Below are 24,332 nucleotides of genomic sequence, written 5' to 3'. Positions count from 1 at the left end.
AAACAAAAACTCAAACTTTGAGTTTGCTTCAATCTGGCCAATCGACCTTCCCCATCGCTCCAGCACCTCCTTCAAATGACTGCAAAACTTCCAACCACGGCATTTCTGATTCACTCATATGTGTCCAAAAATCMTACTTACAGGCTTTTGCCAGTGGCAACCAAGATGAAAAAGCTATTTGTGGAACTGAGAAAGACAAGATTATGTAGAAGAAGGAAATATAACAACCAGGGCATAATCTAATTCCACAAGAATGAATTCTACTTTCAAACCTCYTCAAATTAAGTTTAAATGAAAAAAATGTTTCCTGAGAACAGATTTCTCATTTGAGGCAGCCACAGCTCTACTGACTCTGAGTGCCTAAATAAATATATTGCACATACCACTTTTAATAACAATAGATTTTTCCATCTTAGCCTTGACCATTTATTGCAAGCTCCAATTGCACAGCCATCTCTCACATACTTTAAGTAACTCTAGGCCTATATTTTACACCTCCAACCTATCATTTTATTAGTTTTCATGTTAGTGGCACACAGTAACAGAGATGTCCAAAGCCACTAACCCTCCTTTTTCTTTTACACTGAAACAARGATCTCAATGGCAGGCCACGGGAGGACATGAACAAATGGTGCCAAAATACACTMTCTCTTTCCTCTGGTAACACAACACCATCATTTGGCTCCCTAACTGGATGAAGTTTAAAATCCACAGACAGGCATGGTTAATTTTTACTGTTAGAGGAAACATTTTGGGGGGTTGTTCACTTAATATTGGAAACCTACTGCTTCCTCATTACAAATCCAACTCATTTGCAATAGAGATATCCCAGGGGGACAATAAAGGAAACCAAACGAAGCCTGAAGCAGACTGCAAAAAMGGAAGCTGAAACAACTGCTGGATGTTGTTAGCTTTTCCACACATTTTCAGGAAACAATCTTAGCACATAGACAGATGAGTATTACCTGTATTTTCCTGCATGAGAATGGCTCATAGCTGCATTAAGGGATATTTAGACTGGACATTAGAAAGCATTTCTTTACTGAGAAGGTGGTTAAACACTACTGCAGGCTTCTGCCCCRAGACTGATGCATTTCAGCAATGCCCTTAATAACATGCTTCAACTTTTGGTCAAGTGAAGTGGTCAGGCAGTTTGGCTGAATGAGCATTTGTAGGTCACTTCCATATGAAAAGTTCTATTCTAACCCATCCCTTCTCTAAACATATCACGTTTATTTTTAACAAACATTCTCTGCTACTCCTAGCTGCCCCGTTTTTATTTTCTGTTTGGGTATTCTCTGACACCTTTTCCATCCACAGAAACTGGGCTTTTTTAGTTCTGTGTACAAGGCTCCCTCTACCCTGCTGCCAGATCAGCTGAAAAGTGCGCCGGTTCAGAATCTATCTGCATACCTGGAAAAGGGGAAGGTTCTCAGAGGCATCACAGACAGAGCAGCTCTTGGGACAACCTGAATGACCCCAGCACGTTCCTGGTAATTTTGAAAGTCTGACGTTTACTTTCATCGTTAAATTTAAAAAATGCATTACTCACAAAACCTGYTGCCAGGAGAAGGTTATAATTGCTCCTCTACCAGCAGGAATGAATGCTGAGAACTTGCAACTTTCTACATGCACAGTATTAGCACATTTCATAACTATATCTTGTAAGAAGAGGRAGCTGCAGTCTACAGATAATATTCAGGTTAAGTACTTCAATTATCTGCTACCATCTGACATTCACAGACAGAAAAGTCAATTACTTCATTTAATGATTAAAATGAGTTTGGTTTTGTATCAGATCTGGCTTAAGAAGGATGAGCTGGATTCATTAGAAAATGATGTTTAATTAATAAGCCACCTCTACTTGAATTAGCTAATAAAGACCAGGGAATACAAAAAAAATTAAAAAACAGAAAACTTTTTAAAAACAGATAACTGTGATTTATTGCTCTGCATTTACAGGACATGAGAAAGAATTTGACAACTGCTCATCTTTACCTGTAGCTCAGAAACCAGTATTTMTCTGGATAGACATTTAAATGACAAAGTCAGTCTGGACTTCAGAGTTCGCTTTTGAGCTGCAGCTTGGATTTATGGCCCACARGAGGTATCAGGTGCAGAGTTTATGTGCAATCCATCACTTCCCAATTGGGACAATAAAGCCAGAAAGATACTTCACCTCCTTCAAATGAGATTTCTGCCCTGTGTCAGAACCTGCACAGACACTGAAGCACACATGTAACYCCATTTAGGAAAGATAAGGCCAGAGGCAGCAGCAGAGCAGAGGAAGGGAGCTCTACAATATCATGAGCAACTCCAGAATCAGGGTGCTACAACACACCCTGCAGGGCCACCTTCTCTGACTGTACTTAAGGCACGATGCGTGACCAGCAGCACAGCATCTCACCCACTGATCTAATTAAAAGACTTAAGGGTGTGGGGAAAAAGAAAGAGAGATTTTATATCCAAATGTACAATTTTATATCCACTGTGTAAACACATGCTTACTCAACAGCTCTCAGAAGCATTACAACTCTGTTCCCCTTACCTCTCASATTTRCACTACCTAAGAGCAATTCAATTAYTTTTATTTTGAGCTGTCCTCAAGCAGGGAAGTGGACAGCATCTGTAGGCAGTTGAGACGAACTGCAACACCTCTGAGGTAACTGAGTTTGTCTTTTGCTTTGAGGGCCTCGTGTCTTTCCAGTACAGAGGTACACAAGTATCAAAATTAGATGACGGAGTCAGTCACACAGACTGTACCCCCGTGTCCACGCTGATTCCAGCACATGCCAGCCATCAACTGCACTACTTACCTAAAAGATACCAGGACTGCACTGTGCACAAGCATTYTCTGTGCAAACACAAATAAGTACCMCAACAYACCAGTGAGTGTTTCTAGAAAAGGTTTGTGTGGTACCTGCCCTTGAAACAGCTGGTATAACAGGAGGAATGGCTGGGAAGAGACAACACTGATTAAAAAATATCCAGTTAACCTTTCCAGCAGTTTGTTAAACTTTGTGCATTTCATCACCATAAGCAGACCCGGAGTTTTCACCAACACTGAGATGTACAGCATCTCCCAGTGAAGTGTCATGACACTAAAACATTTGGCATTGRAGGTGTAATAAAATCTCATCCACTTCTACTTTTTTCCTGAAGAARATCCAACTATTTCAGTTTAATTTCTCAGAAAGTATAACAAGTTCTAGACTATGCAGACTCAGTTTACTGAATTCATGCCATGGAGTAACTGACTTTTCATTCTACTTGCCTTTGTTTTGGTAACTAATGCTGAAACTGGCAACTAGTGATGAAGACTATTTCTGGAGGATAAAAATCTGGATTGGCCAGAACCAATGAGAACAAAACGGTATTTAAATTACTTTTTTTTTTTTTTTTTAGACAAGCCGCAGAACATTAACTATTTCATCTCACGTGAAAGTAACTGATTGTCAGCTAATTATCTGAACACAGTTCATGCACACATAAGCCAATACATGCTGCAGMTATTCCGCTTGCACCACCTGCACTGTTAATGTACAAACGCACAGATGTAGCAGGAGCACACTGAAAACCCCATTATAGAAGTGCCACTTTATCTGTCTTTTCAAATGTACCTGAAGCACAACTAGWGAACAGAACACMACCACAGCAGCAGAGAGCAGTTTCGAGTACATTTCTAGTACACAGAGAAGGCTGCTACAGCAGCTCGGCATGCTGAATAACCTAGCAGGATCTTTAAACACAGAGTTCATGGGAATTCAGCAGTTCCCCTTCCTTGTTTTTTCTACCAAGYAACCCAAGGGAAGCAGCACATCGTGCTATTTTAAGATAATGGTATCATTAAGGGTGAAACACATGTAGTTATTTTAAAACACAGCAATACAGCTAAACTGCATGGAGGCTCACTCTAAAGCCTGAGTCTGAGTCTGAAGCAAGGAACTCGCAAGCGCTGCACARCCGAGTTAAAACAAAAGGATGCAAATGCCAGACAGCAAAGCACTGCCCCGCTMCCCAGCGCACTTTACACACGCACAACTTTCCCTGCCCCAGCCCAGCTGCCGCTCCAGCGTCCCAGCAGGCCGGCATCCTCGTTCTTCCAGCAGGGCACGCCGGCAGGGACTGTGACACAGCACCAGCTCTTGGAACGGGGCAGGAGGCGGGCGGGACGCAGCCGGGATCATCCCGCCGGCAGTGCCGCCGCCGCTGCGGGACAGGAGCGCCGCGGAGCCTCGCCGCCTCACCTGGCAGCGGCACCGGGCGGCCGAGCCCGAGGAGCCGCGGGGGCCGGAGCCGGCGCGCCCTGCCCGCCCGCTGGCGCCCGTCCCGCCCGTGACGGCACCGCGCAGGAATGGCGACCACCGCGCCCAGGAGCCGTGCCCGAACCCCCCGGGCCCGGCCGCCCCCAGAGGAACCCACCTGCGGGGAGAGCCGAGGCGGGGCCGGCGGGCCGGGGGTCGCGGCGCTGGGGCCGGGGGCCGCACGCACTCGGACTCGGCCCGGGCACCGCTCCAGCCCCTCCGGCCGCTCGGACCGACCCCGCGTCCTCTGGCTACTGCAGCTCCTACTTGTTCCCGGCTACTCACCCAGGCACTGCCACGGCGGGGCTTCTAGCASAGCACGACGCCTTCCGCTCGGGAAACTTATCTCTCGTCCGCTACTGCCATTCGCTAACTTGCCTAAAGAACCCGCAAAATCCCAGAAAAGGCTAGGAAACGAGAGGAGACGACTTAAAAGCTGACGGTCAGGACAGGAATTTATGGAATGAAATCTTTAAGGGCAGGAGCAGATAGAGCCAGCCAGCTAACGCTTTCATGCCCTGACTCTGGCCAGCAGATTCATTTCGCGGGCAGAGCAAGGCTTAGGAGAGGATTTAAAATACCTGCTCCTGGCGGGTTCCTCTGTGCATCAGCCGGAGTCCCTGGTGTAGCCAGCACGCTGCCGTGCCTCGTCCTTCTGCCTTTTCCAGCAGACCCCTCGCGATCACGGTGTCACGGTTCCCCGGGCCTTACAATCAAGCAGTTTGTTGCAAGGGATCTAAAAATAGCTCTGAATTTTTCACTGGAGCACTTGCTTGAGTGAAGATAGTGCCAGTCAGTCCATGCATTAGTGAGCCGTACAGACCTTTAATACAGCCCAGATCCTCCTGGAAACACAACCATTGACTTTTTCCAAAAGATGGAGTTTTTTCTTCTTTTTTTGAAAGACAGCACAAAATAAATCTTCTTTCTGACCACTAAAAGACGAATTGAGTGGGGTTGTTTTAAGAATATCCTCGGGAAAGAGTGAGTCACTTAAGCTGCTTTTATGATAAAAGATCCCTGGAGGAAGTATATCTCCTTAGTCTCTGAGCTGCTGTTCAGAGATCCATATGTCCTCCTGCAAATCAAAGTTTCACACTGTTGGGTTTTTCAGATTTGTGTTGTTGGTTTTTAATCGTATGAGCACCTGCTTCCACTGTRGAGTTAGTACTCGCATGGGAAACAGCGGGATTTAATCCTGGCTCACACCTCAAGAGTCTCACTAACAGAAGCATCTGCCCTGCAGGACAGTAAATAAGATTGGCAAAAAAAGTGTAGAAAATGGTCTATAAGGAAAGTTTACTGTACAGGCTGACAAGTCCAAAAAGAAAATTCTCAGAAGGATCTGTTTTTTTCAAAGCTTTTCATTGTTGTGTCCTGAAAACAATCACTGAAGACCAAAGCTGCCGAAGATGTTGTTCAAGACAGAGATGCCAGAGCTGCTGCCAATATCCAAGCTGGGATGCCAGATACAGATTTGAATGTATAACCTTCAGTCAGTGGATGCCAGACTCACAGAGATCCCCTCTGTGGTGCACAAAGAAATGGGAAGGTACTGGTGATGGCTGGCAGCAGCCACTTGTGGCATTCCAAAAGGCTGGTAAAGCCACAGGGATTCTCCTGGTAGTTGCTCCAGCTGGGAAGTGCRCCTGACAACAAGCCAGGATGTCTAAACCACAGCAAGTTAAGTCTTACTAAGATACATATATTTCAAAAGAACATTTTCAGATAGAAGGAAACACTAGAAAGTTTGAGACTTACTAGGAATATCAGAGGAGAGACACTGGGTTTTGTTTCACTGACTTTCATAGGAAGAAGCTGAAAAGACTTCTATTAATGTAAAATTGTCTCCCACTTGTTTCCCCTCATCAGTCTTTGAGCATTCCTTCGATTTTATTTGTTCTGCAGTAGAATTGCAATATTTTTGCCCTTGTGAAAGAGCTGGCAGATTCCTTCTACTCCTTTCTGTTGCTGACCAAACATGCTGGAAGGCATCATGTAACATCTACGTAGCAGCAGAGGAAGCCACAAACATAACAGCATCTTCATTCCACTCCCCAGCTATTATTTATAGAGAACAAGAGCATTAACGGAGCACAACGTTCTCACTAATTTGGTCTCACTTCACCATCTGTTACTTCCCATGAGGTGATCCTAATGAGAAACTACTTCAAAACACATTTGAGGACCAGCTGCACCCAGTGAAGTCACCATAGGAGAGAAATATTCCCCACCTAATACATCATATTCCAATGCTACACAGCAGCTCCTTCCCTACCAAAATCCATGGGAACACTGCTGTTAATATGAACACAGCCCTAGGTCACAGCCTCTTGCAGTCATGTTGAGCAAGTCTCACACTCTACATTGTTTTTCTGARTAATTCCCAGTTCTCTCCAGTTACAAGGGCAAATGAGACAGCTATAGACATCATCTGTGTCCCCCAGGTCTGAGCAACAAGCTTTCTGCAGCTCCTTCTCCTCCAGTGAGTTCATGGAGTGATCAAACAAATTGGAACCTCCCCAGAAGTAATTTGTGACCACTACCATTCACCTTTTCCATGCAACTCCTTGTAAAAAGGGAGTCTCCATCTTTGTACCACCCTTTAAATACCAGAAATATGGTGATAYAAGGCCTCCCCTAAGGCTCCTTTCCTCAATGCTGACCAAACCCATCTCTCTCAGCCTTTCCTCATATGGCAGCCCTCCCAGTCCTTTGATCATCTTTGCGGCCCTTCTCTGGACCATCTCCAGCTTGTTTACATAATTTTGTACAGCAGGGACCAAACCTGAACACATATTCCTGGCCTGACAAGCAATGAATAGAACAGGATAATGGCTCTTTATCTCTGCTGGTGGTGCCCTTGTTGGTTCATCCCACCATCCAGGTGGATCTCTGCCACAGCAGCACTGTTTGCTCACATTGAGCTTGTCTGTCCACCCTAAGGCCCTTTCCACAGAGCTGCTTCCAGACAGGGAGAACTTGCACACAACCTGTGCTGCACCCCTGGCTTATGTTTTCTGAGGTTCAAGACCTTACACTTGTCCTTGTTGAACTTCATAAAGTTCACAGTAGCCTGCTCTTCCAGCCTATCCCGGTCTCCCTGCAGAGTGGGTCTCGCTTCTGGAAGCATCCACTTCTCCATCAGGTTTGGAATCATTGGAAACTTTATTGGGGTGCACTTAGTCCCATCATCCAGATCACTTGTGAGGATATTAAACTGTGTTGGGCCCGATATCAATCCTGATTGGATCCCCCTTGTGACAGGTCACCAGTCTGAAAAGGGACACCCTCTGGGGACCTCCTGCCAGCCAGTTCCCCATCCACTGCACAGACCATTTGTCTGGTCCAAAACGCGTCCTTTTGCCAAGGAGAAGGTTGTGGGAAACAGCGTCAAAAGCCCTGGAGAATCCAGCTAAACAATGTCCACCACCCGCCCCACTTGGACAGAGCAGTTCCTGTATCACAGAAGGTGATCAGATCTGGCAAGCACCATTTGCCCTTGGTGAATCCATGCTGGCTTTTCCCAATCACTTGCTTCATTTATCTTGAGATAGCTCCCAGGAGGATTCCTTTAGTAACCTTCCCAGAAGCTGAAGCATTACTGATGGGCCCCTGTAATCTCCTGGATCCTCCTTTAAGCCCTTCGTGTAGATGCGGATGACTTCAGCCTTTTTGTAGCCTTCTCTGATTCAAAGATTACGGAGAGCAGACTCTCAATGAAATCATCCAGTTCTCTTAACAACCTCGAGTGGGTATTGCCCAGGCCCATTMATCCGTAGGGGTCAAGCTCTTGAAGCAGTTCACACACCAGCTCTTCCTCCCCTAACAGCAGTGGGTTTGTGTTTGCATCAACCTGGATAGTTGTTCCCAAAGCCTGGGGCCCGGCAGTGCTGGTGAGATGGAGGTGAAGAAAGTGCTGAGAATTGTTCAGTGTTGTTGGTGACTAATTCACCTCTGCTGTTTAACAGCGAGCCGATGATGTAAGTATCCAACAGAACAGTCAGCCACTCTCCAAAGAGTCAGATGTTGGCTGACACCATGCATGGAAAGACGAGTGGAAATATTGGACCACAGTTGCCAGGATTTAGAGTTCACTACAGAAATCGCAACGAGATTGCTACTGCCAAGGCCTGCAGACAGCTGAACCACATCACAGCAAGTATGCACGATTTTTCATTTGAATTACTGAAGTTAAACCTCTCTGTCCTGAGAAAATTCCTTCTGAACATCCACCTAAATCAGAGTACGGTGGTCCCAATACAGTGGTGGGAGGTGAATTTGGTTGAAAGCCAGCCTGTGAGACTTTTGACCAAAATATGTCAAAAGCACATAAGCAAGAACAACAGGCACCTCTGGGGCCCAAGAATTACCTGCAAAACAGAGGTTGTTCTTTTRATTGAGACAAAATTCCAAAGCTTTGTGCTGTAGGATTCCTTATTACAAATCAGGTTTTGCTTCAATCCTCTCTGTTACTGTACCTAAGTGAATCAGCTGGGCTTCGGAGGGCACTGAGGAAACCCAGGGAAAAGTTGTGCCACAAGCCTGTGGAGACCCTGGGTCCACTTGCTCTGCCCAGGGCTCAAAGGAGCAGACTCTGAATGCAAGTGATCACTGCTTAGATAAGTCAATGCTCCTGGTCCAAACTACACTAGAAATAGCCTCCTACCTTTCCTGCTGTTCACAGAAAAGGCAAGGAATCTCATTCTGTTTTTGTTGCTTCACACTTCTTTTCTCCATTGCTGCAGGGAATATTTAGAGCAGTATTTTGTAAACAGCACATGTTCCAGTGGCTGGCGCAGCACTGGCCACAGCGCTGTGGGGCTGCGTTCCTCAGATTTTTGGACACTGGTGGACASCAGGGCCGCCTGGGCAGGGAGCAGCTGTGTGTGTAGGTGGGCAGGGAACAAGGGGAGTGAAACACAGGAAACAAGCAAGATGGGAAACACAGCAACTTTGCTGCCTGCAAATGTCATGATCCTTACTGCAGCTCCCTGTATCAGACTGTCCAACAAGTTCTCCTGTAGTGCCAGCTGGCTGAGGTGAGAGAAGCTCTTTTGCCAGACATTTTGGTACCATCACCAGCACTAAATTAAATTTCTTAAGTGATGAAACCACCTACCTARTGATTTCTGCTCTGCCTCGAAGGTTTGGGATCGGCCACTTAAAGTACTTGCTTCATATCCCACTGAAAAGATCYTTCCTTATTGCTGGAGATACAGCTCAGCACACTGGGGTAATTTTTTTAATACTTCATGTGAGTTCAGAACACTCTCTTTTTTTCATAATGCATGTTTAAATGGGATTTGAGCCTCTTCTCTTAACCTTTAGTAGTTTATGGCAGGAACATTTTCAAAGGTGCCAGCTGGGGTACACATGCAAAATGGGAGTAACCCCCAGAAATGTGAATTAAGGATCATATGCTAATGTAAATTTAACTGTTGAGCATATCCTTTGGGTTTAATGACATATGTTAAACATGATCACAAATATAGTAAAGAAGGAGGTGTGGAGGAAGACAGTTATGCAGTGTAGGTACTCAAGAGAATCTTTAAAGTACCCCAAATCCCCAACYGCTTAGGGAATTCAGTGTGGCAAGAACACTTAGGGTTCTTTGTTAAAAGTGCCTTGAAAACATGAGGATGTCTAGATTTGGATCTGCCCTCCATTTTATCAGCAGGTCTCTTACTGTCAATAAAATAATCTCTGCTGAAAGCAAAGCTGTCAGCTTGTCCCTTAACATTACTAAAGGCAGCATTACAGTGATAGGCATTACTAGACATTCCTAGGAGAAGCTGAACTGCTCTTTCAGTTACACTGCTGGATAAAATCACTGTACACATTTCACAGACAGGTGAAAAGTCAGTCACACGCACAATGGTAACAGCAAGGAGGACATTACAATCACAGAGATGAGAACAAGGTGCAGAAATTATTTCCTCTGTGATACAGATGCAGCATCTGGTTTTGCATATTCTAGCACAAGAATAAATCTTCCAGAGTGCTTTCCTCCATTTCCTTCCAACTTCACTGCAGTCCAAATCCAGTTCAGCTGATATGTAAGAAATGAGTCTTTCTCCATATGTTTGTGCATTTGGGCTTTGATTTGTGTAGCCCTCAGGGATGCCCAAATAACTCTGAATATCATGCTGAGATCTTCTCATGGAAGCTTCTGTCAGCTGTACCATGCAAAGGGCTCTCAGCTGYGCACTATTTAACTTGCCCAATTACATTTTTGGCTGCTGTTCTGCCTTGCAGCTTAGAGAAACCCTCTCCAAGGGCTAGGTCACAAGAATAAATTGCCAAAAWATGCTATTTTTCAAAGCACTTACTCCAAAGGGGAATGGGAGATAGGAGAAACTTTAGAGCAAGTCTGGAAGAAAACATCAGGAAAAAAAATTATTGTGAAATTGTAGTCCATAAGGACATAATCTTTTCTATCTTCCCCTCAWATCTGCTTGTTACATTTGAAATGAACAGGTTCATAAACACAGATGCATCCACAAATTGCCCTTCAGATATTAACTCCCTTTCAGTTTTGATGATGGGAAAGTATGGTGTTTGTGTGATGCATCTGTCTACTTGACATAAGCAAACACCAGCTGTTAGTTCCTTGGTTTAGAAAAAGGAGTAAATAAAAATTTATTAATTAAACATGGAATTCAGAAAGCTCAGATGTGGATTCAAAWCTTATTACACAATCATGTCAACTTTGAGTCAAGGAAAGTACATAGGACCTGYGTCTTCTCACAGTGAAAATGATGGTGACAGCAATGTCTTGGTTTCAAATCCAGAGAGGAAGTCAGAAAATAAGCAGAGGTTCTGAAGGTGAACATGGTTTTGAGGTTTGACCATGGAAAACATCCCTCTAAATGAGCCAGAAAAGCACATTATTTGCTCTTACGTGGCAAACAAAACTTCTCAAACTCTTTGCCTTTGAGAAACACACAGCACRTCCCCTGGATTTGTTTCCCAGCCATTTTTCCAACAGCTCAGTGAATGTGCACCAGGGTGGTACAGTTCATCTGCAATACCACAGTTATGAATCCAGCTCTTTAAAGTTGTTCCCTCCTGGGTCATCAGTTCAAACACAACCCTAGTATGAGATGATTGAAACTTGCCATAGTGTGACACCTGGAAGCAGCTCCAATGCAATAAGACTCCGGCTTCACTCCTGTTGCTTCACGATAAAAATGACTGTAATCAGTAACACCTTTGACATCCAGCTCAATAAAACAGGCTTGTCTTTATATCATGTATGGGACCTTCAARGATACTACAAAAAACTGTGACTTATGGCTAATATATAAAGTATTAATAATACAATCGATGCCATGAGAGACCTGTCTCATCCTGTGTAACCTGGGCTCTGTCAGGAGATCGTTGTTCCTTTCCCATGAGGGCATGGAGTAATACAAGCTTGTATTTATTCCAAAGGTTCTGGGAGAGGACAGCAATGACAGGGCAAGAACTAGCTGTGCACCATCATTTCACAACTCACACACAGAAAAAACACATCAGCTACAATYTGGCATTTAGAATCAGTATATTATTCCAAAAACATGGATTCAASAGCAAGCTGGAAGGCAAAGATAAAATTCTGTACTTTACAGTACTCTAACTTTGAGAAAGGACTGAGGCAAAACACAGAAAGAAGGTAGAAATCCCACTTCTGTCCACAGAGGCTTCTGTAGTTTGCTATAAGCAGAGACAAAAGAAGAGTACCGAACATTCACTCTCCATATCCCACACAGGTTAAGCCCTAAAATAATAAAACATCTACTAGGCATAACTKTTGTCTTCCAGGAGTTAGTAGTTTTCTTGTCTTCCAAGAGAGTAGTTTTTCCTATGGCTAATGCTAATAAACTATGTCCCAGAAAGCAGTTACATAAACAGATTATTCCTCTAGCCTGCAGTAAGCAGGTATCTTTATCCCTTTTCACAAATAGCAAAATGAACATATCACAGAATCACAGAATGGTTTAGGTAGGAAGGGACCTCAAAGATCATCTAGTTCCAATTCCCCTGCCACTGGCAGAGACACCTTCCACAAGACCAGGTAGCTCAGAGTGGTATCCCTCCTCTGGACTTGCTCTGTGCTAGGGACCAAAGAACTGAGTATGTAATGGGGAATGGTGAAATATCTAAAACAGATCTGAGAGGCAGCTCCAGAACAGAAATGTATTTTTTTTCCTGGCCACTACTCACTCCAACACAAACAAGGCTAAAAATAAAAAATTACATATTTGCCCAGGGTAGAGGTGTCCTCAGCAGACACTCCCTGTTCTGAAGTGATAGCAGGGTACAGCCATGAGCTCATTTTCAGTTTGGCTTGCTCAGCTGCAGTATTGGAGTGGGCATCCCTAAGGAATCCKGGAATCTACCACTCCAAAGGGCCTCCTACCTGAGCAGCCCATTTCTGCTGACTGTTAAGAGCTGAGCTGTCACACTCACTGCACAACTTTTAGCAGGTACTAAAAAAACCCTTAATTTCTTGGTCAGTCCAAGCTAGAGAAGAAACAAGTCCTGAGTATCTTCCAAAGGGCAGGATGATACTGCACTGAGAGCACAGCCCTGTCAGAAAACATCTAGGCTTGCTGCCAGCACTTCATGAAGGATCTATTTTACACCCTAACAGAGGCTTGGAGATAGATTCACTGCTCTGGTGATATTTATGAGCTCTTTACTTTAACAGGGCTCATTAAAGCCTTCCCCCATGCCATGCTCCCCGACCTGTGCTGCAGGTTCACTGCAACCCTGAAGCCYGTGGAGAGGAACACAAAATGCAGTTTTGCCTCCAGCTCTGGGACACAAGAATGTGACTTTTTAGACTATAATCACCACCCCTAAACCAATCCAATTTAGTTCCATGGTCTTACACTGTTCAGATTACCGTTTCCTATACTTCTTTCAATCGCACACTTTTCTAAGGAGATAAAACACAGTTGGTTTTCCCTTTGTAAACATGCCATCCTTGGGGAGCACAGAGAAATTAAACACCCTGAACCATGCTACATCCTAAATGCATCTGTGTCGATTACAAAGCACGTCGGGAACTTTGAGGAACTAAGCCAAATCAGCCTGAGCTCTGTAAAGCAGGACCATTCTCCCCAAGTGAAATACGTGCACACAGACATTCCACAAATACAAGCACCCACTGATCCTTGGCTCAGGTATTCTACATCCATCTGTATACTACACACTRCCACACCAGGAGTCACAGCTGTTGAGTAACATTTGGAAGCAGCCAGTACTATCTACTGGAGGATAAATAATCAAAACGTTTCCAACCAGTATAGCTGTGGAGAGGCAACCTTTGGAAGCAGTGTGACACACAGATATGTGATGTCCTGCAAAAATCCTTTAAATAACTTCAAGTGAAGCAAGAGGACTTCAAAAACATACAGGAATTTCTTGTTAATACTACAAATGCAGCACATTCCAAACTGCAGGTGTGCATTCACTATCAGACGCATAAATATCCCATATTTTGTGTATCCTTCTCACCCTTCTTTGCCTTTATACCTACATCTGGTAGCACAACTCCTCCCTTTGATGCTCACTGATTTCTCTTTAAAGCCAATCCAAGACAAAATGTGTGCACAGGCATGGTAATACAACCAGACTAACAGCATTTACAAAACCCTAGTGTCCTTCCACATACTAAATGAAGTCCAATCTGATATCATCAGGATTCACAAACACCTGTAATAGCTGACATCCTTCCTTCAAACAGTGATTACACAAAGACAGAGATGAAAAACAGTGCATTGGTCATGAAGCTTGCTGCCTCTTGGATAAAAGGTGGCCTAGCTGGTCAAAGACAACCTTGTTCCTAGTCCTTGCATTCTGAAGAAACCAGATACATAAAAACTAAAGTACAAGTTATTCATTTTACTAAGTGTTTTTATCAGGGAAGAGAGAGTCTGAAGCTGTTTTCCTGCACTCTACCCAGACTATGACATTGTATCCACAGCCTCCCAAGCAGTTGTTCAGACATTTTCAGACCTTTAAACCTCTTCAAATCCTGACAAATCCTTTTCTTTAGTTTCCTGCAACATTGGAGACACCATCCTGCAGCTGAAAAGGCAGAAAGCAGGCAGCATTTAGCAACAGGCTAATAGGCTTTTAGGCTCATGTGTTGCAGCACAAAGATCATCTACAAGATGAARGTGCTGGCAGACATGTAAGTATTTACCTGAACTCAAACTGATCTCTATCAGTTTAGCAGTACCAACTCCCAAAAGGTTTCATCTGTTCACCAGATACTTCAGTTTTGTATGAAGGAAAGCCAACTGAAGTAGCACAYCAGCCACCCTCCACCTGCTACTTCAGCAGGAACCAACTGACTGCTGCATGAAAAACTTAGATGAGCACGTTTCAAAAGCTGAAAGTAAATTGATTCTGGATTAAAATTATCAACTGATTTCCCTCTTGGCCTTCCTGGGAATTGAACCTGTCTACACAATTAAGCTGTATAAAGATTTTCTCTGAAGCTATAAAAGCCTTTTATTTATAACCGCATCTCATCATATTAAACACCCTGCTCCAATCTATTACAAGTTGAAGGGATGACAAATACTACAGTGTAAGCTGAATACACTCAGCACATTAGACATCTAAAACACTGCAAAATTTTACGTATCAATTTCCACCTTAATTAAGAGCAATCTTCTCTTGAACTGACTACTTTGTATGAACCCAGCGACACACTGCCAGCAGGGAATGAATATATGAACAGTCTGGGGGTTTTAAGGCACCTCTTAAAGGTTTCTTAATCTTTACCCCATGCTGACTATCAACTGACTGAAGTTTAGTAATGATAAATAAGTAATCCTGATACTCCTTGTATTATCTTAAATCTACAGTAGCAGTTGTAGCCAGGACTGGTGATGTGTTAGCAAAACCAGACCTATTTGCAAAACCAAAATTTTAAAAGAAAACTTATGCAGCTCAGAAGTGAGATGTTGCAACATACATCTCATTACATACATAGAGCCTGACACCTTGCCTTAGGAACCCCAGAGCTCCAGGGTCAGGGTATCTTCTCAAAAATAACCAGGGCAGCACTGAARTATACCCTAAATCTAAGAAGTTGTRGAGAGAATTGCAAATATAACSCACCCAGATGGCACGAWGATATCAAAGTTTAACATGTCAATCTGCTCATTTAATTAAAGCCCTTTCATCTCCATGGTTAATGGCAGGTCTGTACWGCAGAAATGGCACCAGAACAGATGTTAGCAAATTTGTCAAAGCTGCAGGGTGATTGCTCTGGCTTYAGTGTCTTTTGGAGGACTATTCTATTTACATTCCTACTGATCTCTCATGTCAAATCTGGTAAATATTACCTCTCCTTTGGCTGCTCTTCAGGAAGGCACAAGCCAAGTTTCTTGGTGGAAGTAATTTGCTTTGAGAATACACTATATGATTACGGGCAGCCTTTTTTTAAGATTTCAGGGGAAAAACCTTTAATGATGGAAAGCATGCCTTTATTTTAAATAGGCCTTTCTCCATATTTTCTTTTGTCTTATCTCTTCAGGATTCTCTTGAAAAACCACAGTCCTGAGTTAAGACAGGAAAAGGGTACGTGGACAATGTCTGGGCCACTCAAGGGAAGTCCTGTATCATATTCCACATTTTGGTGGTATCAAGAGTGTCAAGGGCAAAGTTAAACCTGCAGGTGCACAGAAGAGTCTCACTGTGCATCCTGGCATCCAACCAGAGGGGCAGCCCATGCGTGATCAACCTGCACTGTACAGAGAACATCTGGACAAGGGTGGGCAGAGGAGCAGCCAGCCRCTGCCCCAGGCACTGAACCACATTAATGAAACACTTTGAAATGCTCGCATCACAAAAAGCAATCCAGTTACCAGTGAAGGCAAAATAATTGCCCGCAATGTCAAAGGGATGACACAGCTGTTTAAAGCAAATGTGACCCTACACCCTGTTTATGGAGCCGGTCATCTGAACTATGTAAGAAAAGAGCACATTTTGATGGGGTARTAATTTCTTTTCCAGTTAGGKAAGTTACACTTCCAAAGACTAAAATATGCAATGTATCACAGTGAACAGTTTGATCTCAAAATACTGCTCAAAGAGCCAGAGGCACACAGGAATGCTGCAAGGTCAGCCACACAATGGAGAAGGGCAAGGGGCTTTCAAAAGGAACAGCCAGCACTGTCAAAGACGGTACCATGCAGGAGTACAATCCTTTCTGAACAAAAAACACTCCAGACTGCATAAGCCAGTTTTCTCWTTTTTGTGATTCTATGCAAAAGCATCCTTTGAATCAGAGATGCTCCAAGATAACGAGAACAACTATAGTTTATGAAAGCAATATTAAGAGAGATATTCCCTGTCTTCCACAAGAACTGCTCAGAGAGCTTTTCAAGCTCAGTTACTATCACTTCAGTTTATCAATATGCAAATTGGAGCAATTAGTCAGTAAGTGGCTCACTTGATCAAGTGCATATTAAAAGCTAATGAGAGGTTGAAAAACAACCTGGGTCCGTGCTAAGGTGATTCACAAGCYGTAAATATAAAGTTACACATTATACCACTAGGGAAGGTGCAAAAAGAGGATCAAAACCTTAAAAGGAACCTCAGCATCTTTCAACATAACTGATCCTACAGATTTCATTTATAAAATTACTGTACAACTTTTCTTTTTCCTTTTACACCTTCCTGGGACCATACTTAGATGGACACCAGCAAATGCCAAATCATTTGACATTATTTAAGCATGACTTACACAGAATTACCAAATAAGCAGTTCCTTCTGAAGGCTCTCTCAGACTTGGTTTCGAGACACTGGTTGTCATCAGAGCTGCCTTGGCTTCCCTTCCCTTCAGCAGGGGGAGTTTGCCATGCCCACAACACAAGGAAAGAGGATAYGACCCTATTAGTTCATATAGGAGCTAGAAAGGATTTTAGGAGCTAGAAGGATTTCTGTTCAGCCCAGGGAAATGTTTCATCTTGAGGGTGCCTGGGGATGAGCAGTGCAMAGGCAGACAGATTAAAATGTAAAAGAGCAGCTCTAACAGACTGGTGCTGCCCTGCTCTGCCACCGTAAGGGAGCAGTTCAGTGCTGGGGATCCACAAATCACAAGTTACTCTGCTATCATGGATCCTCCAGCTGTGCCCCATATGCACAGTTTTGGTTTGTTTTTCTTCTGCTCAAAGGTAATACCCTAAGGGCCAAAATAAAGAGAATGAACATGGAGTAAGTTCCCTGGCGAATTAGGGACTGGCTGTTTGTGCATAATTTCACCATCACTTATTCCTTCTTTATTAAGCACTTATTCTTAGCTACTTCATGACAAAATCCCACTGTGCTCAGCTCTTAGAGAAGATGAAGTACCTCTCTGCAGAAGAACAGGAGGTAATGCTAAAATGTCCACATCTCTCTAAGAGAGTGGGTAAATTATTCCTTCATTTTCAAGTTTACTGAATGCGTCTGTATACTTCTGCCTCAGAAAACCAAGACCTTGGGCCATCACTTATTTTCTACTTGCTTCTTAGCATAAATGGGTATAAATGTTTCATGAACCATAAATGTTTCAAGAAAAAGATAAACGTTGAGCAATTACAAATGTAATCTTCCTCCATTTTAGTGTGGCATCTATTTGCACTAAGGGCAGATGGATCACCTGAAACTATTCATTTGTATAGCAGCATGGTGAGTACCATGGGTACTGGGTAATAAGAAGCCATCTTTGCTCCCTGTACAGTCTGTTGTTTCAAAAATATTCTAAAATTATTATTTGTTTCCTAATTTAATAATAAAGACAATTCTAAGTAGATGTGCACCCACTTGTCCCAGCTTTGATGTAGGGACAACCATCTGAATCAAAGTCTGTTAACAGAGAAATTACCCTTGCAGGGAGAGAGCTGAGCAGTAATTTCTCTGGATAATGTATAATAACTGGGGATAATCAAGGAAGATAGGAGTGTAGGGAAGCACGTATTACTGCATATACAGCTCTCCTCAAATGTAGCAGTAAATAAAATGAACTGGAATTATCACAGTATTGGTTTTTTTTGATCTTGTATGGAATACGGAATTGCCTTATTGGAAGGGTTCTAGCACAGCTCTACTGCTGTAAAAGCCATTTTTATCTCCCCTCAAAACTCTCCTGGGCCAGGCCTGCAYTTACCAAGCATCTAAACTATCACCTGCTTTATCACCTGACAAGAGAAGGAAATAGATTACATTCACAGGCTTGATATTCATCTATTTTGTTGGGTTTTTTTCACTACTTCAGTGGGTGTTAACTAATTTATATTACTAAAGGGCTTTTTTTGTTAATTGGAAACTCATTCAAACACTTTAAGTCTGGGAAAAAGATTTCCAATAAGGGTTTCAGAAAGCTCAAGTTGACCTCATTTACTTTAAGGGAGAAAAAAAAAAAGAAGGAAAGTCAATACAGGACAGAGTAACCTCTCAGGGACATCTTGTTTTACTTCTCAGAAAGAAGAGGCACATCCCCACACCACTGAAAGAAGTCAGGCCACTTTTCCTATGTTTTTCCTTTCTCTGGTACATATGCTCTGCAGGAGCAAGACATCTGTGGAACTGTGGGGTTTAGAGACTGCTCAGCTGTACAATGATCTGATAATGCAGTCAACTCCTTTGGGAGCCACCAGGCTACTGAATTTTCAGCATATGTGTGTTTGTGTGTGTTTGTGCTGCAATGTGAATGTGCAGAGACAATCTCAATTGCCATCTACTGCGTTATTAAAATAGCCCCCAGCAAAGCTACTATTTCTATTAAAAAACTCATCTGGTATGATTAAAAAAAAAAAACCTGTGCAATATAACTTAGCTGTTCACAATGTCTACTGTCACTTAAATTTGCTTTTCTTCAGAATTAGCCACTGAAGCTTAGTTGAGGCAGCCAGCTCCCTTACAGCACGTTGTCTGCACACTGGGGTTATACCTGCTGGTCACAAGAATTCCCTAACTATGGCACTTCTGGAAGGCCTATAGGGGTATTTTTACTCATGCAAAATTTTGAATGTGTTGTACTACTGCAAACAGAGTAACAAAAAAAMCTGTGTTTGAGATGACACTGTTCTTTCAATCGAAGGAAAAAGCCGTCAGGAAAAAAAAAAAAAATACTGCTTCCAGAAGGGAGATCAAACTTCAAAAAAAAAAATGTTCAAAAAAATAAAAAGAGAAAACTTGCAATGGGAGGGAGAACATGGAAAACAGTTAAGGAAGTGATGTCAAATCACTCAGGATTTGATGTAGGATTCATTACTTTCACAGATGCAACTTTTGATAGCTTGAATTCCAAGATTCAGCAATTTTAGTGGAAAGAATTTGTAACAAGCCATGGGAACTGCTGGACTTGCAGCAATTAAGCACAGGCATGGGAAAAGATGTTATGCTACGTGATATCAGGGAATTAAAGGTATGGTGCTAATCAAAGTCTTGCTAATATTATGTTTATAACTAAAATCTTTCATAAGACCTCGAGCAAATGGAAGGTACCTGAGAAAAAGAGTCACCTCCTTCCCTCTTTGGAATGGTCTATGTCCCTAATAAAGTAGTTGTGCCAACTGACCATCATAATCCATAACTCAATTTGTTTATTATTTCTTTTTAATTCAAAGAAGCCTAAGTTTCTGATTTTCCCACAACACTTCTGCTAAGGGAAGGTTGCAACATTTCTTGAGATGTGAGTATTTGCTGTCAGTGTTTYAAATCAAAGTTAGTCGCACCTACCAATCACTCAAAACTACTGCCACAACAGCTTAACTGCAACTTATGGTATTTCTTACAGGGATACAAAACATGATTTTTCTTCTGAGGCCAGTTTAACTCTAACGTTTTTGTTTGTTATTCAATTAAGTGATCAGATACAACAGTTGGGCTTTACTTGCAGAATGGAAGTACAGCAAAGCATAAGGTGCRTTCTGATGTCCTAAAATGCCTGTGATAACTTCCCAAATACTGCACAAGGACAACAGGAGCAGCAGGGAGCAGAGGATGGCACAGCTTCTTGAATCAGCTAGAAAAAAGGTGTGTTATTATGCTAAGTTCTCAGAAAAGTGTATACTGGGCCAACATAGAGAAAAGGAGTGATCAGCCAAAGTCTCCCAAGAAAAGGAAGGAACAATAGGAGAGAGCCCTAGTTTTCACATCCATATGCAATAACTCCTTGTGATTTACAAATGTCTGATTAGCTGAAATGACAACAAGCTGTGAGCCCTCCAACTGATATTTCTGACCGAAGCTTAATGAACCAGGGCTGAACCATAAAACAAGAGTCAGGGAAACAACAAAAACATMATATAAAAACATAGAAAGAAAAATCAGATGAAGTGTAGTTGCAATTTCCAAATGACTAGGTCATGATGAGTAGGAAATTAGATTAATATGTAGCTGTGCAAAGGTTAAGGAGTGGGACTTCTCTTCCCACACTTGAGGRGGGAAAAAAGAAAATGAAAAGATTTTTCCAGGTCACTGTTTGTTTACAGTTAGTAGGATTAAAGGTTGAAGGCTTCTGGGAAAAAATGTGCCTCCAAGTGGATAGCTTGCCCTTTTTTTTGGAGCAGTTTAGTATGGCCAGCCATGGTTGCATCTCTGACAACTGCAGCACTTAAGCTGCTCTAGGAACTGACAGGCCAGAGGGGAGAGCATACTATGTTCCTGATTTGCTCTGTATCTTCGTTAACAAGGGGAAAMTACAACATTTACTGCACACACACACAAGAGGCACTCAGTTTTTTGGTGACTGCCTTTCAGTCTCATGCTCTGTAATGCCATCACAAATAGARAATCATGCACTTTACAACCACACGTGCAGCCAGCTACTTTCTCAGCAGAGACTTCCAGATATTTATCCCACTACCACACCCCAATTTCCCTGTGTATGTAACTAAGTTTGCAGCCAGGTGTGTCAAGGGTGGTCAGCCAGCTGCTGTGAGGGAAAAGGAAGTACTGACTGAGAAATCAGGATCATCTTTTCCTGAGAGGGATCTTAGCATAGCAACTCTGTAATTATTAGCAACTCAACCTCCTGGGCATATGCAAGGCATTACTCCTCTCCAAAATTCCCTTTTACACTCCTGTTTTACTTAAAATGGGATTTTATAGATGCATATACGGAAACAGTGTCATAAAGCATGAACTCTTTCAATCTCAGAGAAATGTATTTTTGGTTTTGTTGGTTTTACCTACAAAAGGAGAAGAGGCCAGCCCTACACAGAGATTGCTCAGTGGCGTGGCATCTGCACCCTGAAACAATTCAACCATCCCAAGCAGACARCACTCAGGAACTTCTGTGACCTCAAATAAAATTTCCAAGTATCATGGCCAAAATAAGAAGTGCTACAGGTCACAGGGKAAATACTCCTAAACATATTAAGCACTGAATACTCTGTCCCCAGGGTAAAAGCCTGTGCTGTCCTGCTGGGAACTCACGTCGCATTCACAAGGTCAGAGCCTACACACTGCTGGTAATGCTAAGCTGTTACATCTGATCCGGTCAATATGACAAAAATATCCCCTCTCCTTTTCCCAAAATGCAGTAAAGAGGAGGAAAAACAATCAAAACTGCACACACTCCTTTTCCCTGACCTATATGGCAGACATGCATGCTGGAAGTTACAGCATTTCCCAGGGGGAGTGAAAGGAGAGTGCTGGCTATGGCATTCCCAGACAGCTCAGAGACATTCATCACATTATTACCCAGAAACCCGTTTCCTTCTCAGGCCCAGGATTGACTCACRCATTTCAGCTTAGGCTGTATGAATACACAGGCACGTGGTATTTGCCTACAAGGAGCCTTCTRCAAAACTGCAAACACATTGAAGTCAGTCAAGAAGATGCTGCAGGTCTGTGAGCATCTGTGGGGCTCAAAAATCTGTTGTCTCTGATCAGGTAGCAGCCAATCCTGGTCACGAGCACTCACCACTTGCAGCAGTCTGGTCCTTGTGTGATATTGTACATAACAGGAGATTYACCTGCATTTCCCAGCACTCACAGAACCAAAGGCAGGTGGGGCACTTTCTGAAGTTCCACTGACAATACAATTTGCTCTTTTAAAGTTYCATTTAATTATCTCCACCTTTTCACAGGGAAGAATGAAAAGATCCTTGAAGTACCRGCAAAAAGCTCTTTGTACACAAAGTTATTTTTGCATCTAAGTAAAATATAAAAGGGTTTCCTCAAAAAAAAAACCCCAAAACCCACTGTTAATTACTCACAACAGGAGGCTGGATACTGTGAGACTGACTTAGTCTCCTGTCCACCAGCAGCTCATGGAAAAAATTACTCAATTAGTTTTCATGTTAAATCACAGCACAGTAGTTAAGACAGAATGCAGTATCTAGAGGCTAGTTCCATAGATCTTCCAGAATTAGCCAAGGAAAAATTCCAAGGCACAGCAAGGTATTTCACTGTGCAAGGGCAGCCTCAAAAAAGGTTGAGTTTGTCCCATGCAAGTGGTAGAGAATTATTTATTGGTGTGATAAACGTGTGCTTATCACCAATATCAGCATTTGGAACTATACACATTCAAATTATTAAGTAGTGTCCAAACCAGACTGTTTTGTTATTGCACATTTCACTTCATGAGAAAATGCAACATGCAAATTGCAAGGGGGACTCAAGCAACAGTAGGAAAAACCAAGGGTTGAGAAAGGAAGATGAGAGCCTGAGCAAAAGCCAGGCAATAGTCAAAGGAGAAGGGGCATCATTATGACATCCACGGTCATCTGAACATCATAAAGCCACATTGTACATTTAMTGTGTTTGCTCAGTGTGACCCCCAAAAGCTGCCTGTCCCCTACCATCGTTAAGAAATTCAGGAGATGCTCTGCACTAGTGAGGATTTCCATTTACTTGCTCCTRACTGGAAAACTGCTCTACTGACTGTACAGCTGAAAGTTAGTGTGTCTTCAAGGAATCCCTTCCATTTACTGACAGGGTAAAGCATCCAGCCCTTGAAGTGAATTACCCCACTTAGTCCATAAAGCTCTTGGAGTCTCTTAGAATCACGGCCCTGACACTGAGGAGCGCTGAGCACTGTGCTTGGACACCCCTGTTTTGTGCAGGCATTACACAGATCCCTTTCCAGCTCCATTTGTCCACTCCAGCGGAGGCCGCGTGCTGACTGCGCTGCAGACTGCATTCCTCAGCTCCCAGACTGTGCTGTTTGTTTTTCATCAGAAGCAACAGCCTACAGCAATGGAAACTGTGGGAATTAGCTGCAGTGTGTGAAAACACCATTTACAGTACTCCAGTGTTCAGGCCCCTCAGACAATACAAATTCCTCCCATATGGATGCCTGTTGCCAGCTAGCCCCAGCTGGGCACGGCAYAAACCCACAAGGATCCCTGGAAGCACTGGAGCCTAGTGAGCAGGCTGTCCCTCTGAATGCAAATGGGAAGCAGCTCTCTGTCAAAGAAAAGGTAAGGCAGAGTAGAAAGGAGGAAAGCACTGATCTGCTGCTATGCTGTGGGATTCAGGCTGCTTTGATGGGAGCAAAATAAACATCAAGCAATTAYACTGGTGCAAAAAATAGTGTGTGCATCTCCTGCGGGGCAGAACTTTAATTCTACTAACCATTGTATCAAAAATCTGCTGCAAAMGCAGTCAACAATATATAAATGCTCACCTAGGAACAGGGTGGGGAAGCTTATTTCTGTATYTCTTCCCTTCTCTGTACCCTCCCTCCATCATATATCCACAGACAGAAAGATAAAGTCCCCTTCATCTTCTCAGGGCTGAAAGAGGCAGCTCCTTCAGCTTCTCCTCTTCTGTCACTGCTCCAACAAGCCAGCACATCACTGTGTTCTTTTACTGGGGAGCCCAAACTGGACCAGGCACCCTTCTCTCACCTACGAGTGACACAGTTGGCCTGCCTGGCCCCAGAATGTCCAGCTGATGGCTGCTTGCCCACCCTGTTCACCAGGCCAGCACTCCTCGACAGAAATCTGGGCATAAGCTTCTCTACTATAAGAAGAATTCTGGATATAAATCTGGAGTCTGTGTAAAATCCCTAACTCTCAGAC

General features: G+C 43.1%; 1 protein-coding gene across 2 annotated transcripts in view; it reads right to left on the bottom strand.

The window, feature by feature from the left end:
- Positions 1-24,332, bottom strand: part of ARHGAP24 (Rho GTPase activating protein 24) — a 183,241-nt gene that overhangs the window by 66,243 nt on the left and 92,666 nt on the right. The window contains exon 1 of one of the 2 annotated variants that reach the window (XM_057379635.1): positions 4,886-4,918. The exons of the other annotated variant lie outside the window; for it this stretch is intronic. The gene's annotated coding sequence lies outside the window, so the exon portion shown is untranslated. Of the gene's footprint in view, positions 1-4,885; positions 4,919-24,332 lie in introns of those variants that run through there. 2 annotated transcript variants of the gene reach the window in all.

The sequence above is a fragment of the Malurus melanocephalus genome, unplaced genomic scaffold, assembly GCF_030028575.1.
Source record: "Malurus melanocephalus ecotype Western Australia unplaced genomic scaffold, MMel_1.1 scaffold_413, whole genome shotgun sequence".
In the NCBI taxonomy this organism is placed as follows: domain Eukaryota; kingdom Metazoa; phylum Chordata; class Aves; order Passeriformes; family Maluridae; genus Malurus; species Malurus melanocephalus.
The sequence above is the reverse complement of the archived record's forward strand: the minus strand, read 5'-3'. Positions and strand labels throughout refer to the sequence as shown.